The sequence below is a fragment of the Carassius carassius genome, chromosome 27 (assembly GCF_963082965.1).
Source record: "Carassius carassius chromosome 27, fCarCar2.1, whole genome shotgun sequence".
NCBI lineage: Eukaryota > Metazoa > Chordata > Actinopteri > Cypriniformes > Cyprinidae > Carassius > Carassius carassius.
Genome location: NC_081781.1, coordinates 23,933,357 through 23,950,333, shown reverse-complemented (window position 1 = coordinate 23,950,333; position 16,977 = coordinate 23,933,357). Strand labels below are relative to the sequence as shown.

At 35.7% G+C, this 16,977-nt stretch overlaps 1 protein-coding gene across 1 annotated transcript in view; it reads right to left on the bottom strand.

Annotated features, from left to right (window-relative positions):
• The window catches only part of LOC132107051 (exostosin-1), a 333,524-nt gene that overhangs the window by 150,714 nt on the left and 165,833 nt on the right, over positions 1-16,977 (bottom strand). The window lies entirely within an intron of this gene.

The following is a 16,977-nucleotide window of genomic DNA, read 5'->3' as shown; positions in this document are numbered from 1 at the left end:
AACGAAACTTCCTAATTGTCGCCAAGCAGATCTCTAAATTACAGCACTTACATGAACTCATCTGTGTCACACTCACACTGTATGATCCTCAAGAGTCTTCAACAAAAGAAGCACTCTTTTACTAAAATCTGTTATACATGGCAGGGTTAGAGAATGATGTCAAGATGCTGGCACCTCATTCTTTAAACTTGACTATAAATAAGAAAAAGAAAAAGAAAAGAAGACCTTGAGGCAATGAAAAATCTTTAAAAAATCCCTGCTAGCATAGTGAAACAATCTTTCCACACTCCATTCTTGTCATAGTTTATAATCCGGTCAAGTAGGCAAAAAAAATTCAAAAGTACTGTATCTCCTTTATTTCCCTATTAATTACCTTTCAGAGGCTTGGAAATTTTACTAAGCATAATTCAGTTATCATTTGATCATTTTTGTGTTGTTTATAACTAGTATGACTTGTCTGTCATCCAGAATCCAAAGAATAATCAGTTTTATTCTAGCTTAAATAATTTTTTTTATCAACACTTGAATATAGGTAGGTTTCATAAAAATGTATAGTTTTGAGCAAAAAGGTGAGATTTTTATTTATTTGTTTAATCAAAAACTACATCTGGATAATATGTTCATTAAGATTATCAAAGCATAAATCAAGTAAATCGCTTCCATCAACACCTCCAAAGCTTTCACACACATATACCACTTTCAAGATCATTATTTTACTTAGTTTGAGTTTTTTATGCTGTCTATTTCTGATGATTGGATTATTTTTAATATGTATCTGCTTACATAAGAGATTGCTCGTTTCTCCTTCCTGTTTTTTTAATTAATTAATTAATGTATTTTGTTCAGGAGGTTTTGTACTCATTCAGAAGATGTGTAATAGCACTCACGAGTCTTTAATAGTGAAAACACGAAAATCCGTAAAACTTGTCTTTGGCGGTGAAGCGTTGTCTTCTAAAATACAAGATAAGTTGTCAGTGGTGGAGAAAGAGTTAAAAACCTAATTAATGAGCTAAGGTCAGTTTATGCAGAAGTAAAGATTTTCAACCAAATTTTAGCCTGCTCCTCACACAAAGCTTAGCATTTAATTTATGCATAATACTTGTAGCATATAGACTCTTGGACCACTTACACAAACTTGTGATGAACTTATGATGATGTTGTTTTGCATCCTTTTTGAAGCATCCAAGCTCCAGTCCCGAGCATGTAGTTGAAAAGCGAGACCAGCACATTCTACAATATGGCTTCTTGTGTTCCACTAAAGAAATTAAGTCATATGTTTTGGAACAACATGAGGGTAAATAAATGATGACAGAATTCCCATTTATGGATTAACTGTTTCTTTGAAAAAAATAAAAAATTCATTTCATTTCAATTCATTTTTTATTTTTATTGCTCCATGGTAAAACACAAAACATTTCATTTTCTTCTTTAGATAATTTAAATTCCCATGTGCAAAAGGGAGCAGAAAGAAGATAAAATCTTATAATATCTGTCCCCTATTCCAAAAGCAAAAATAACCTTTCTTAAGCAGCATACAGCCAAAATTACACTGACAAAAAACAATGTTGATTTAAAAATCAGCATTCATGCAGTATAATAAATCAGGCAATGCCCAGACAACTAAACAACAAGTAATCCAATACATATAGAGGAAAACAACCAAAACAAAAAAACAACAACATGGACCTCACCATATTAATACTGACTGAATTTACTCTGTTTTTATCTATACTTATACTGACCAATATTACTAGACCCAATATATATAGAGCACAACAAAACCAAGCAAACCAAAAACTACATAGACCTCACCATATTAATACTGACTGAATATACTCTGTTTATACTTATACTTAAACTGACCAATATTACTACAACTTTTAAGATTATCATGCAAGGAGTTCCACAATTTTACTCCCATAACTGAGGGGCACATTTGTTTTATTGTTGTACGTGCAAATTGATGTTTAAAATTATACCTTCTCCTACTGAACTTTTTTTCTAACTGATAAAGGTGTTTTGTTTTCTCTGGTAAGATTTTATGTCTTGCTTTAAACAAAATTATTAGTGTTTAAAACTTAACCAAATCTTCTAACTTTAATATTCTGGATTTAGCAAATAATTTACTTGTATGTTCTCGATAGTTAACTTTATGAATAATTCTTATAGCTCTCTTCTGTAGAATAGATAAAGGTTTTATATTTGTCTGATATGTGTTCCCCCAGACTTCTATGCAATAAATAAAATATGGTACGATGAGTGAACTATAAAGTATTTTCATTGTTTCCTTATTTAATACCTCCTTCACTTTGTTTAAAACAAAAATGTTTTGGCAGATTTTTCTTTGAATGTGTGCTATGTGAGGTTTCCATGATAGCTTATCATCCATAATTACACCAAAAAAACGAAACTCAAACACTCTCAATATCAACTCCATCTATAGATAAAGCAACAGATTCATTTATTTTCCTATTTCCAAAGACCATAAATTTTGTCATTTTTAAATTCAATGCCAACTTATTTACATCAAACCATTTCTTCAGTTTTGTCATTTCATATTCAATAGATTCTACTAGTTTCTGTATATTATTTCCATAGCTGAAGAAATTAGTATCATCTGCAAATAAATTGCAACAAGAGAACGCTTCGCCTCCTAAGCCACACAGCCTTGTGAACATGTTCCTATATCTCCTTGCTCTGTTGGTTTTTAATACTGTCTCTTACCTTTTGCTCTTCTTCACTGTTTCTTTTTAGAAACAGATCTTTTCTTTATATGTCTGAGGGTAGAGCTCATTTCAGATTTATTTATTGGAAAGTTTTGTGTGTAGCGTTGTGTGAACCATATCATCTCTCCTTTGTTTAAAATATCCTCTCCCTAATAGACAGCTTAGAGCGATTTTTTTATGTTAAAATAGTTATCTCTAACCTAATTTATTATTCAGAGTCAACTTTAAGTAATGTATCTGTAGATTAATACCTCAGTAGACACTACTTTATTTCTTGGAGCATTCCAACCAGCCTGATCCAGTAATAAGGCCTCAGCCAATGGTGTGAGTTCAGTGCACAGCTATTCATTTGTTGGACCAATGGAAGGCAGGGGGAGTGTTTAGAAAACCTGTTTGAAAACAGTTATTATTAAAGCAGTTCTGTTCGTAAAAGCTAGTAGTGCAGAAACATTTTGGCTTTAACATTTTAATTAATCTAGTGACTATTCTACATTTAATTTATTCTAGTATTCTTCTGCTATAGTTAATAAAATACAGTTGTGCAAGCTGAATTCCCCCCAACTGATACTTAGGTTGTAAAAATGTATATGAGTCCCTCATAATGATCAGTGCTGCTTGTTAATAAGCAGACAAGATCACATCCCATTGACCTCAGCAGGGCTTCACTGTTGCTATCACTAGTGCTATCGAAACACATTGGATCAAGAATGTTACACAATCATATTGTTTGTTATTTCCACCCGCCCAGATATTCTTGATAACAGCAGAAAATCAGCAGAATGTCCTTGATTACCAGAGAAGTCATAACGTCAGTGTTTACTTAATGCAAAATAATCCATCCATGTTTCAAACCACTTGTATTATGTAAGTTCATGTATTTTATTGATTTTAATCTTTCAACTAAACGGTCCAAACCTAGCTCACTGGAGGGGAAGATTATCAGTGAATAATGACATACATTTTAGTTCCTCAAACGAAGCAATTGAATGGTGTAAGAAATAATACAGTGCATAAGTCATGTGAATTCCTATTATGATACTTTTAAGATTCTTTTGTTCCCTGTCTGTGCATTGCAAATGCAATGAGTCATACAGGTTTGTATCAAGATAAAGGTGAGTAAACAATGACTGAGTTTTCAGTTGTTAGTGAACTATTGCTTTAACAACTTGCAGATGATATTTTGGAAAATCGCAAACACTTTGTTCTTGACTTCAACGATCACCAAAGGAGCAGAACTGCTTTAACGATATCTTGGAAAACCAAGGGAAAAAGAAGACAGAAAAAGGCCGTCCATCATGCTGTTGTCCCACAAAAAGAAGACAAGGGAGCTCACAGGCAAATCACAGTGTGTCAGACAACACAAACCTATCAAATTACAGCATAACAAAATAAAACTTTCAACCAACAAAGAGAGAGAGAGAGAGAGAGAGAGAGAGAGAGAGCGGTTGAAAACCAAGGCAAACAAGAGCTGGGAGGCTGTGTGTGCTTGACCTTGACAGAAGTAAGCTTGTCTGATGAGATTTCATACTCCTCAGCACTAAAAGAGAGGATCGTTTTCCGTGGCTTAACACTCTATCGTTCCATCGCTCTGGCCCATCGGGGCTTTATTGATTTTCTTTCTTTTTAATCAGTCATTTTTATCAGATGGAATCATGCTGTACATCAAATATGAAATATTCATGGCAGCGGGTGCCTTTCAGTAAATAAATGCTTGAATAATAAGCACTTACAAACCTAACACACACACACACACACACACATACACATACACATACACACAAGCAACCATGTCACACACACACTTTTGACACAATGTCGACACTGAAACACCACTTTCACTAAAACCACCTCTGTCCACTCACACACACTTATTCACTATTAACTATGAGTTTTCTCTCAATAAACTCCTATTTTGCTGCTTATTAATAGTTAGTAGAGTAGTTGTTAAGTTTGGGTATGGAGTCAGATTAAAATATCTAGAATATGATTGTGCACAATAAAGCATTAATATGTGCTTTAGAAGTGCTAATAAATGTCCAATATGCTAGTTATATGCATGCTAATAAGCAACTAGTTAATAGCAAGAATTGGGCCTTACAATAAAGTGTTAACAATATTTTTCAGCAAATGTGAAATTTCCAACTGAGTAATAACTGTGTTTCACAAAGGTAGGATGCTGTGCACAGTTTTAGACAGCAGTGTTTTTAAAATTAGCAAAGCTTTTAGCTTAACTCAGACTTTTAATAGTAAGGTGGTGAGATCAAATCGAGCAGCTTTTCAGTAGTGAAGCTACTTTATTGATAAAGTAGAGTTGTAACGCTGACAAATGCCACAATGTTAAGTTTTTGAATGAATATGACATATTGTTTACTATTGTTAAAAAAAGCGTATTAAACAATAATATAATAAGAACCCCCTGTTGGAGACCCTTGGTCTACTCTAAACAATGACCTTTAGTTTAGACTAATTGTTGTCTACTCAGAATGAATACTCAGTGTGTGAAGATGAACATCCAGCTCTGCATTCATACAAGATTAGCCCAAGCATCGTCTGTCTGTCTTGGACAGGTCCGCCTCTCTAGTGGCTTCCATGCAGATTAATTATCATACTAATCAATTATTCATAATCTGCCAGTGGACAGGCGGAGCTAAAAAGCTACTATTTGACATGGCAGTCCTCATTAGAAATTTACAATGCAAAGGATGTGTAATATTTATGAAGGGCAATAGAGACACACAAAAGAAAGAGTCTCTCTCTCTCTCTCTCTTTTTTTTTTCATTGACTAAAGCAAATAAGGGCTGTGTCTGAAACCTAAGACTACTGTCCAGTTGGCCATTGACCACCAAAGGAAACTGGTTTCAGGCGAGCTTCAAATGGACCACAATATCAAACCTAATGATACAGAGCAAATTCAAATAACCCTAACTTAGATAGTCCATAGTTTAATTAGGACATAGTACATTAGAACAAGTAGATTGTATAAACATGCATTAGAAAAGAACATTACTGATGTGCATTTTGAGACAAAACAATGGCACTGACATATTTTAAGATGCAAGCTTCTTACAGCTAAAACATCCCAGACATGCATTTTAGTCTGGGACTAGGTTTAAAACTTGTCTCTGAAACCCGGGGGTTAAATACATATTTCTCATTAGAATCTAAATGAAATGTAAAACTTAAAATAAGGACATTTTAAATGATTTGTAACACACAGTTCAATGCAATTTTTTAATATTTTGATTTGCTGTACATTTTTCTTAATGGGTTAGTTTTGGGAAGGTGATTCATATATATATATATATATATATATATATATATATATATATATATATATATATATATATATATATATTAAACAAAACAGATTTTCCTACAAATCACACACATATTTGAAATTTATAAATAACGATAAGGTATTAAATAACGAAATTTTACAAACAAGCAAACAAATGAACAAAAACAAACAAATAAATCAATTTGTTTTCTTGTTTCCTGTTTGTTAATATTAAATATTTAACATCAAATACAAAGCACAGAATTGTAAAGTGCTGTCTGAAGTTATTAAGGTTGTGTATTCCTGTGTGGGTATTTTATTTTATTTTTTTGCATGCCTGGCAGGCTAATTACATTCACTGCTAAGTGTAAAGAGGAGTTGTCATGGCGATCCCATCACACTCTCACTATACTTACAATGTTTCTCAACATGTCTTTCAAGCTTACCTGAACTTTCCACTGTAGCTTTTTTCTCTCTCTTCTGTTCTTATATTATTAGTTTATCACTTAATCAGCATGTTCAGCTTTGTCAGTAACACATTCACAATTACCCCTAAAAACTAATGGTATAATCGTTATACCATAGTATTTTCATATATACACCATGGCATGAATGATTAACATATTTATGTACAGTACCAGAATTAAGCATGAATACACAATTTTATTTATTTATTTGTTTGTTTGTTTGTTTGTTTATGGGGGAGTTAAGTAAAATAGTAGTACATGGTATCAAAAATATTTATATGAAAAAAAACCCAAAAAAAACTCAATTAACCAAATAAACCAAACCAAAAAAGAAATAAAATAAACAAACATGCACACATAAAAACAAACAAACAAACACACACATAAAACAAAAACAAATACACACATAAAACAAACAAACATTTTTTTTTTTTTAACAATCAAAATCATTACTGATGTTTCTCATTTTTAAAGGTACAACTCAAACCCAAACAAACAAACAAACCCAAGACACACACACACACGTTTGTTTTTGTGAAAAGTGGGTTCATCCCATAGGCGTAATGGTTTTTATACTGTACAAACGGAGCTGTCGCAAGTGGGGTGAAAGGTGGTGACGATTATAGAGGCCCACGGATGAGTGGGGGCCCCCGGCGATCTCAACCGTCTGGCTGAGGCCAGCCTAAAATGACGATCAGGACAGTTGACAGGCCACCGCTGCGTGTCGTCACGAAAGCTTATCATTTTCATATGTTTTTAAGCCTGGCCACTTTCCAATTTAAACATTCAAAAGCGTTTAATCATTCAAACACAAGACGCAGAAAAGCTGAACTGGTTACTCGCGCGCTGCGTTCGGTGCGCACGCATCTCACAGACAGCGACACTGAACCGAGATCTCGTTTGCGAAGTTCTCCTCGAACTTCCTCCTGCACCTGAACGAACAAATACAAATCGCAGTTTAAACAAACAGAAAAGGATTTGAAAAAGCCTAATTCAGCACCGCGGTGTTCTGGCGTTTAGGGCTCAAGCAGAGAATTTGCTTCTTTTTGCTCTTGTGCCGACAAATAAATACAAAATATGTCAAAATACACGTCTTGGAAAGTATGTTTGAAAAAACTGTTGGTTATGTCTTAAGTGAAAGTAAACAGTTGAGAAAAATAATCGGATGTGTATTATATTGGATGCATTCATTGTCTATTAAAGTGACCGCACCTTATTTAGCTACTAGCTGCTGTTATTATAATCCAAAAAAAATGAAAGAAAGAAAATCACTCACTGCTCTTGACTGAATTACTCCGTAGTTTTAACAAGAATGAGTGCACAGTCAAACCAAAAATTATTCAGACACGATATATTATTTTAAAAAAAGTTTTAATAGTAGGTGCAGGACACTATAATTAATTTAGGTAAGTGAGTATAGCAAAATAAAGCGAACTGTGACATATTATACCCCAAGAAAACTTCATACAGTGGACAACTAGTGAAACTGAAAAATTATTCAGACACTCTGACCTCATGTTTTGCTTATGTTTTTTTTCTTTAATTGCTAATGCAACCTGTTCACACCACAGACTGAACAGAATTAAGCATTGCTTGGTAATTGTTCAACAAAGTATTAATAGTTGTGTAAATATTGCCATACTAACATTTATCTGAAGTTTAGTTTGATTGTTATCCATTACATATCTTTCTATCAAAGTTATCTGATATTATCAAGATGAATTTGTTCTGACAGTTCAACTCTGATTTCTTATCGTATTTTATTACCATTTTATAATCTAGAGCAAATAAACTTTGATAATATAAGAGATGTTGAAGGTGTCTGAATACATTTTGGTTTGACAGTAAATTTAATTTTTACACTGAAGACTATGCAGTGCTATTTTATATTTAATAATTTGTTTTCTGTACCTGGACACCTACAAACATGAAACAACTTAAACATTGTGCAATTAGCACAAATAAATAAATATAATGAACATATAAATTAAACAATTTCAATCAGGGCCCACTTGTACAACCTGCACCGGGGCCCCGCTAACCCCAGCTATGGCCCCGTGTACAAACTGTATAATCTATGGCCCTACACCAACCCTACACCTAACCCTAACCCTCACAGGAAACTTAGTGCATTTATACTTTCTGAAAAAAACTCTTTCTGTATGATTTATAAGTGTTTTGAAAAATGGAGACATGGGTTATGTCCTCATAAATCAACCTCTCCTTGTAATACCTGTGTCATACCAATGTCATTATACAGAGTTGTGTCCTGATATGTCACAAAAACAAGAGCACACACACACACACACACACACACACACTTCAAGATACATTCACTCACACAGTTTTCATAGTGTACTGTTGGTCATAGCATCCATACTAACCGCTGGATCATAATGTCATTAAAGTGCTGCACATCTGGCTTTTTACATGATCGCAAATGACATGCACTGATGGTAAAAATAAAATAACATTCTGTTTTGACAGAGTCAGTCTTGGAGTGAATAGTATTTACAAACTGTAGCTGTGTATAATACATCATATCATGAACAACATGAGCAATGCAAACAAGTTCATCAACGCTTGAATCAATCTCACTCTAAATGCTGACAATTTCTGACGCAGTTTTCCAACACATTCGTTTTTTTAAATTACTTTCCTGCATGTAGGCAAAGACAAATGATATACAAGAGTTTAAATGCTCAAGAAACATAAACCTTTCCATCTTCTCTACAGTATCTTACAGGAGACGGATCGTGTGTGTTTACAGGTTCTCGGTCACATGGCTTTTACAACTCAGGAGTCCAGAACTGAGCACATTTTTAACATTTAAATGTTTTTTTTTTTTTTTTGACAGCATCTTAAAAACTTTGCATTGGTCAAAGAAGTCCATCTCATGCAGGCTTATATAGAAAGCTGTTAAATGTTTAGTGACTGTTATTCATCTGCCTTCAAGCTCTGAATAACTGAAGTAGATATGACAGCGATTAAATGAGTCTGATCTGCTCATTCTTGATGGCCTGGTTTTAATTCAGTCACAAACAGAAAGACAAAGACTGACGTAAATCATAACAGGTCAAAAGGCCTCATGAGCTTTTGTTTTCAGGCCAAACACTCATCTCCTTGGTGACAAAGTGAGCACTTTGGAAATATTTCCTATCTCCACCATCCCTCCCATCCATTCTCACTCTCTGGCTGTGTGCTTTAAACATAATCCATATGGTTTTAATGACCACAGTTCTTTCCATTGTTTGTGAATGTCAGCTTGTATTGATCAAGTGGACTAAAGCCAGAACATTACTCATCGCAAAATACTGCCTTGTTATCACAGAAAAAGCAGGGCGAGAAGGAAAAAGGGGGAACACATTGAAAGTGTAAGAGAAAGATAACAACAGGAAAAAAAAGACTCTTGAGTCATTAACTAGATGGACAAAACGAAACCTCTCAGAGTTACAAACAGCTGATATATTCGCTGTAATGTTTTATAATTCCTTAAAGGAATAGCTAATTCATTGGAAAATTAACTCACCCTCAGGCCATCCAAGATGAGTTTGAGTTTGTTTGTTCATAAGAACAGGATTGGAGAAACCACATTTAAGCACTTCAATGATATTTAACAGCTCAGCATTTTACAGTAGGTATAGTTTAGTGACAGTCATGACCTTTTTTTTCATTTATAATAATTAATAGTGAAATTAAGCATTATTATTTGACTTTCATTGGTTATAGTCATGCTCTGGTGATATCTAGGTTCTTGATCATTGAGTCTGTAATCAAATAAGTCTGATTCACAAGTGAATCATTTAGTGTAATTTGTGAACTGATTCAAAAGGTTCACTGAAAAGAATCAGCTTGACAATTCACTTCCATCTACACTTTCTCTAACACAAGCACTCTCTTTTCTATTTCTATTTCATCTACTTGTGTTTTCTTTCTTTCTTTCTTTCTTTCTTTCTTTCTTTCTTTCTTTCTTTCTTTCCTGAAAAATACTCTGATAAAGTACAAAAACTTCTCAAATATACTTAAGTATAGTAACAAAGTAAAAATAATTACTTACTGTCAACCACTATATCCATGCAATTACAAACATTAGAAATAAATGGCAACTGGGTGAATTTGAGGGGAATTGAATTCCTTCATTAAAAATGACATCATTTGTAGCTTTTAAATGACACTTAGACATTTTTACTGTCATATGTGTTCAAATACAATGTCAAGGTAAATGTCTTTGGGTCTGCCTTTCCATGCAGTCTCTCTATAGAGTCACACTCTTTATGGCCTACCAAACAATGTCCACTGTATCTCATATGACACCATTTCTTTCTCTTCGCCCTCTTCTTTCCTCTCAGTTTTGCATCAACCTATGGCTACAAGTCAGTGAATGCAGGATATCAGAAATTAATTTCCCTCAGACCCCAAGGAATTGCCTAGCCCGTGTTCAGTGACGGAATAACCTTTAGATCAGTATGCTAATCAGGCCAGGACCCATAGAGCTACTGTTAACAAGGCTTACGGCAGAAATGCACCTTTAGAAATAATTACTCTGAAATAATTACTCCATGAATCAATCTGATATCCTCCCAACTCATTGCCGATTATGACACATGCTAATAATGTATTCATATTTTGTGAGTGACTAGGATTGTTGACCAAATGTTAAAAATTACTACTACTACTAATTAAATTTATGCATTTAGCAGACGCTTTTATCCAAAGCGACTTACAGTGCATTCAGTCTATACATTTTTACCTATCATGTGTTCCCGTGGAATCGAACCCTCAACCTTGCGCTTGATAACACAACTCTCTACCAACTGAGCTACAGGAACACTAATACTGCTAATGATAATAATAAACATTGCATAAAACACCCCCTTTAATCATCAATCCAGATTAAATATTACAAATAAATAAATAAACAATCTGCTAACAAAAATGTCACACATGTAAAATTGTAAATTGTATGTAATTAAATCACTTAACAATAAATATTTCTGGATTAATGGATTTCATTGATTCATTGATTGATTATTTATTAAACTAAAGTTGTGCTAAACCCAGAGATTAGAAAATGATTCCTGCTGAGATTCCAGTTTGGGTGGAGCTAAATACTTAAAATGGAATTCATCACAAATACATACGATAGAGAATCTCTGTATGCAGAAAAGCCAAAAAGAAATCACTTGTCAGTTTTACTGAGTGAGGCTTGTCATACACATCCCTGCTTTTTGCTTTCTCAGATTGTAACATCCAGCATCAGCAGGCAGAGTGTTTCGGCCCCTGGGGGCCCTGGTGAGGAATGGAGAGGGACAGGGCTGAGAGGACGTCCTTGAGAGCAGCACAGCTGTGGAAAAGAGGAAAAGAAAAAAGACATCCAGATCTCATTAAGTCTGAGTATCGCCACCCACATCTGGGACTGGAAAGGAAAAAGACGACTAAGACTATATTTTATTACTGAAATGGATGGCACATGTGGTTTATTTAAGTATGTTTTTATGTATGTGAATGTGCAGACATATGCAGTTCAACATATAAAATGACCCTATGTTAACATTGTCCCATAGTGCCCTGCGAAGTGGTCCATCTTGTGAGATTCCAAACTGTAGAGAACATACAGGTTCAGTGTAAGAGGCGCTGCAGATGCCATTTGGAACAAGTGTACACTGAGAAATCACATTAGAATTACATTTGCCTAAAATAATCTGGTGAGTTTTTGAATTTAAAACGCACCAGATTTGACTCTTATAATGGGTCATGTGGCAGTTAGTCTCACATCGCCAGACCTCCAGACTGAAGGCAGAAGGTCAGGACTCACCCAAGACTGACATGCAAAATAACTGAGCAGTTGAGCATGATTAGGAGTGTGAAAACATAAAGATGATGTCTCTACCATAACAGACTGGTGTTCAGCCAATAAATAATGCATTCAAGATCCATATCTTCAGTCATCAAAAGTCTATGACTCGAACTTCACGCAGCAAAATCCAGCGTTTAGTTGATCCTAATAAGAAATCGTTATCACAGTTGTAAACACAATGACTTTCTTCTTCCATGAGGGGGTTTGGCATCACAATTGCTATGTTTCTAGGTGGGACATTATAAAACACGACACACATGTCGAATTCAACCAATAAGACAATGACTTCGAAACTCCCGAAGTGTTTCCCCCTTTGTGTGCCAAATGCATCAGATGCTCGGTTAATGGTCCATTTGCATGGCATTTTCATATTAAAAACAATGAAACTTAGTCATTTATCACTACATTTGAACTATAACTATGTCATAATAATAATAATTATATATATATATATATATATATATATATTAGGGGTGTAACAATACGCGTATTCGTATTGAACCGTTCGTTGGACTAATTAATTACATTTGGAAAATAAAAAAGTGTGTGAAATATAATGTTATGCGTTCAACAAGGTAGCCCAATAACCCAAACGACGTAACAGGTAACGCCCCTGTCACCCCCGAAGAAAATACACCAACTTATGTTTATGTTAGGCTACTCAGTCAGGCGCTCGCTCACTCAGTACGCGCTGAAGGCTCGTTGCAAAATCGCTAAAGCGTTTAACAGACCAGAAATAGAAGATCCTCCAATAACCAACAGGTCTGGTGTTTTGGTGCACTTTGGATTCCCTGTAAGCTATAATGGTGATGGCAAGAGAGTGGTGGATAAAAAAAAATAATGGTATGTCGCATCTACTACATGACAATAGGGTAAACCAGCGGGAATACTTCAAACATGTCAACTCATTTACGCCGACATCACCCTAGTGTGTCTGTATCTGGAACAAGACAAAAAAAGGAGAAACATACATGCAACAAACTATCCCGCAGCATTTAGACAGACATTGCCAACGGATTCAAACAGGGCAAAATACATCACCGCGGCGATTGGTACATTTACGTTATAGCCGCGGATATGAGACCTTACTCTGTAGTGGAAAACGCAGGTTTTAAGAACATGCTTAGTGTAATTGAGCCCCGTTACGATATTCCTTCACGGGCCCATTTCAGCCAGACCGTAATTCCTGCTTTGTTCCAAAAAACATAAGCCCCAATAGAGAACCAATTGAGTAAAAACACAATCAATATAAAGAGTTATAGAGTTCCATATAAAAAGAGTTACATCTTTGTAATTGTTCATAACTACTACAACATATATCATTTTCATTTTTTTTTTTATAAGGAGCTGTTTTTGTTTTATACAGTATGCTGCTAAGAAAACCCCATAGAAGATGGGTAAAGAATAGCTCCATCATTGTTCAATGTAAAAAAAAATCATATTTTATTAGTTTTAATAAATAAAACGTTTTTAAAAAATCAAGGAAATTTATCTGCCATTTTTTTCATTTGCTGTATGTAAAACGTACCGAACCGTACCGAACTGAACCGTGACACCAGTGTATCGTATCGAACCGAACCGTGAATTTTGTGAACCGTTACACCCCTAATATATATATATATATATATATATATATATACACACATATATATTAGGGGTGTAACGGTACGTGTATTCGTACCGGACCGTTTCGGTACAGGGCTTTCGGTACGGTGTACGTGTGTACCGAATGACGGAATGCAATATTTTGTGTGCGGAACAAAAGTACATTTTCGTGTTTCCAAACGAACATATTAAGTGGCGGAAGTCTCCGCGAGACCATCTACCATCTCTTCAGGGCCACGGTGGCCACCCTTAACCTGTTCATGTTCTCTATTTCAGGCTTACCTAACCAGACTTGCTCTCCTGTGCCATTGATCCCACTGTGGTGGTCTTCTGCGGCGCCCTGGTGGGCTTATGTCTCAACCGCACGGCTGTGGTGGTCTTCTGCACCGCCCTGGTGGGCTTTTGTCTCGACCGCATGGCTGTGGTGGTCTTCTGCGCCGCCCTGGTGGGCTTCTGTCTCGACCGCACGGCTCCAGTTCCACCTGATCCACCCTGGATACTTGTCCTGTCGGCTCGGCCCTGGGCCCCTGAACTTTCTGTTCCCTCCTGGTCTTGTGTTTTGTTTCTTGTTTTTTTTGTTGTCTCTCAGTTTCCCTCTATGGACCTGGCCCTCCGTCCCTCCCCCTGGTCCTCCGCCAGCCTCTCTGTTTCCCTCTATTACCTGGCCCTCCGTCCCTCCCCCTGGTCCTCCACCGGTCCACCTCAAAGCCTTGTCCCTTCATCACGGTTAATTGCACACCTGTTAATTGCACTCAGCTGTCTCCACTTTCATCGTCTTCACCTATCTATATAAACTAGTTTGTTTTCTATCTGTGTGATGGAGTCCTTATTTTCCATCACCCAGTTTCTTCGCGTTCCCTTGTGTTCTCTAGTTTCCTGTTTGTTTTGTTTCCTGACTGTTTTCGTGGTTTTGACCCCCTGCTTGTTTTGGATATTGATTTTTGGATACCTATTAAACACACTGCTCTTGGATCTCTCGTCTCCTGTGTCCTATCGTGACACTATCATGGCGACTACTATAGCAAGAATTTAGACAGGCACATTGCACAAGTTGTCCTTTCAGCGAATTGTCTTCAATATAAGCTGTTTTTAGACCAACAAGAAAGTTTTGAGTTTGAAATCTTTAAAAGTACATATTAGCACCTAAAATGTACATGTTAGTAACATTAGCCACCGTGGGAAAATGCTATAAACACAAGTAAATGTACGTTAACAGAAAATACTGACATGTTTAGTAAAAAACCTCACAGCACATACTGTACACACACGAGTGTATGTCTTTGCCAGTTCTTAAGGTCAGGATATGAACATTGGCAAACTGCAGCAAAGACAAGAACAGCTGGGGGGAAAGATGGTTGTCTGTCCTCATCTGGTTTATAGTGTGTGTGTGTGTGTGTGTGTGTGTGTGTGTGTGTGTGTGTGTGTGTGTGTGTGTGTGTGTGTGTGTGTGTGTGAGAGAGAGAGAGAGAGAGAGAGAGGGAGAAAGAGAGATACATGTCATTACACAGATGGCTTTTTAAGAGATAACACACCTGTGTAAGCATTTTAAAGTGGATAGCTTTGGTTGTGAGTATGCAAGTGTGTTTATTATCCATTCTTGTCTGAATCTGTTTGGTCCACTGACTTGAGAAATGCTTATGAGAGCTCAATAATTTACAGGAACAGGTGGGTGCAAGTATGTGTGAAAGTGCGTTTTTGCATTGTGCATTCAGTGGGTGGTAAGTTCTAGGACTGGGCGATATATTGAATATACACAATAAATTAGAAGGAAATATGCTGTTTTATTCTGCAAAATATTTAGATAATGTTTTAGCTGTATCACCCATACCCACTGAGCACTTAGAAATGTCAGAAATTTGCTTTAGTTGTTATTTGCACCTCACAGATTCCTGGAAAGCATTTTGCATATCAGCATGCGATCTAAGTCACAAAAGCATGTGCTCTGCATGTGTGTTTGTCAGAACAATACAGCTGTGAGGTTGTCCGATCTGCCTGAATCAGAACCCAGCAATCAAGTCACCTGAACAAGTCTGCTGACACACTACGCACAAATCATTTACACGCTGAACATTTAATGCACAACACAACGCCAGCATGAGAAATTGGAAGGCTGAGTCATTTAGAGTTCAGAGGGGGGAAAAGAAATTGCATTTTTACACGATCAGCCTGAAATTGTTTACTACAATTCATGATTGTCATCCATCCCACTGATTCAAAAAAATGAAATTGAGAGAAAAATTAAGGTTCCAAAGGTGGGCAGAAAATAGCTCAGAGACATCTTCTTTTATCGTCACGCACAGTGTGGGACCTTTTTGACACGCTGTCAAACCTTAAAACAAGTCATAATGACAAACCTCAGTGAAATGTATTATTGTTTGTAGCAGCAATCAAACAGAGGTGTTGTCAAATAAAATATGCATGCCATGTGTATCTGTATGAGGCAAACCATGACATTTAAATGTAAAGTCTTGTATCCAACTTCAACAAGATATAAGATCATATATATACAGTATAGAGAAACTGACTTAATGCGGTGACTTAAGGTATTTTGTGTGAATTTTTACAGCCTATTTATGACAAAATAGGACAATAGTGCTGTAGTTATTAAAAAATAGGACTAGTAAACAAAAGGATTGTAGTTCCATCCCTTCAAAATGTGCTTGCTTGTTGCTTAAGAACCAATGAGATTTGCTCTCACACATCAAACAAGTAGAGTTAGGCTTCCAATGTATGTGCACTTATTAGTATTTATTCATGAATATGTATCAACTGATTCTCAATCAAACGATTCTTACAACCTAGCCGTTTCTAGTGAATTAAGCACGTAAAGCACAACCAATGTAATCCAACCGATTACATTAACTAAATTCCATTCAATTTCCATCCCATCCAGCATGAATTTAGCATCAGAATTTCCTATTTATAATGTAACATTTAAACTCAAATGTAAAAAAAAGAACTTCAATTCTTTCCATCAATTTTTTTTTTGTTTGTTTTAATGGTCTTTCATCCCAACTCATCCAAAGTGCTCACCATGCCATGCAT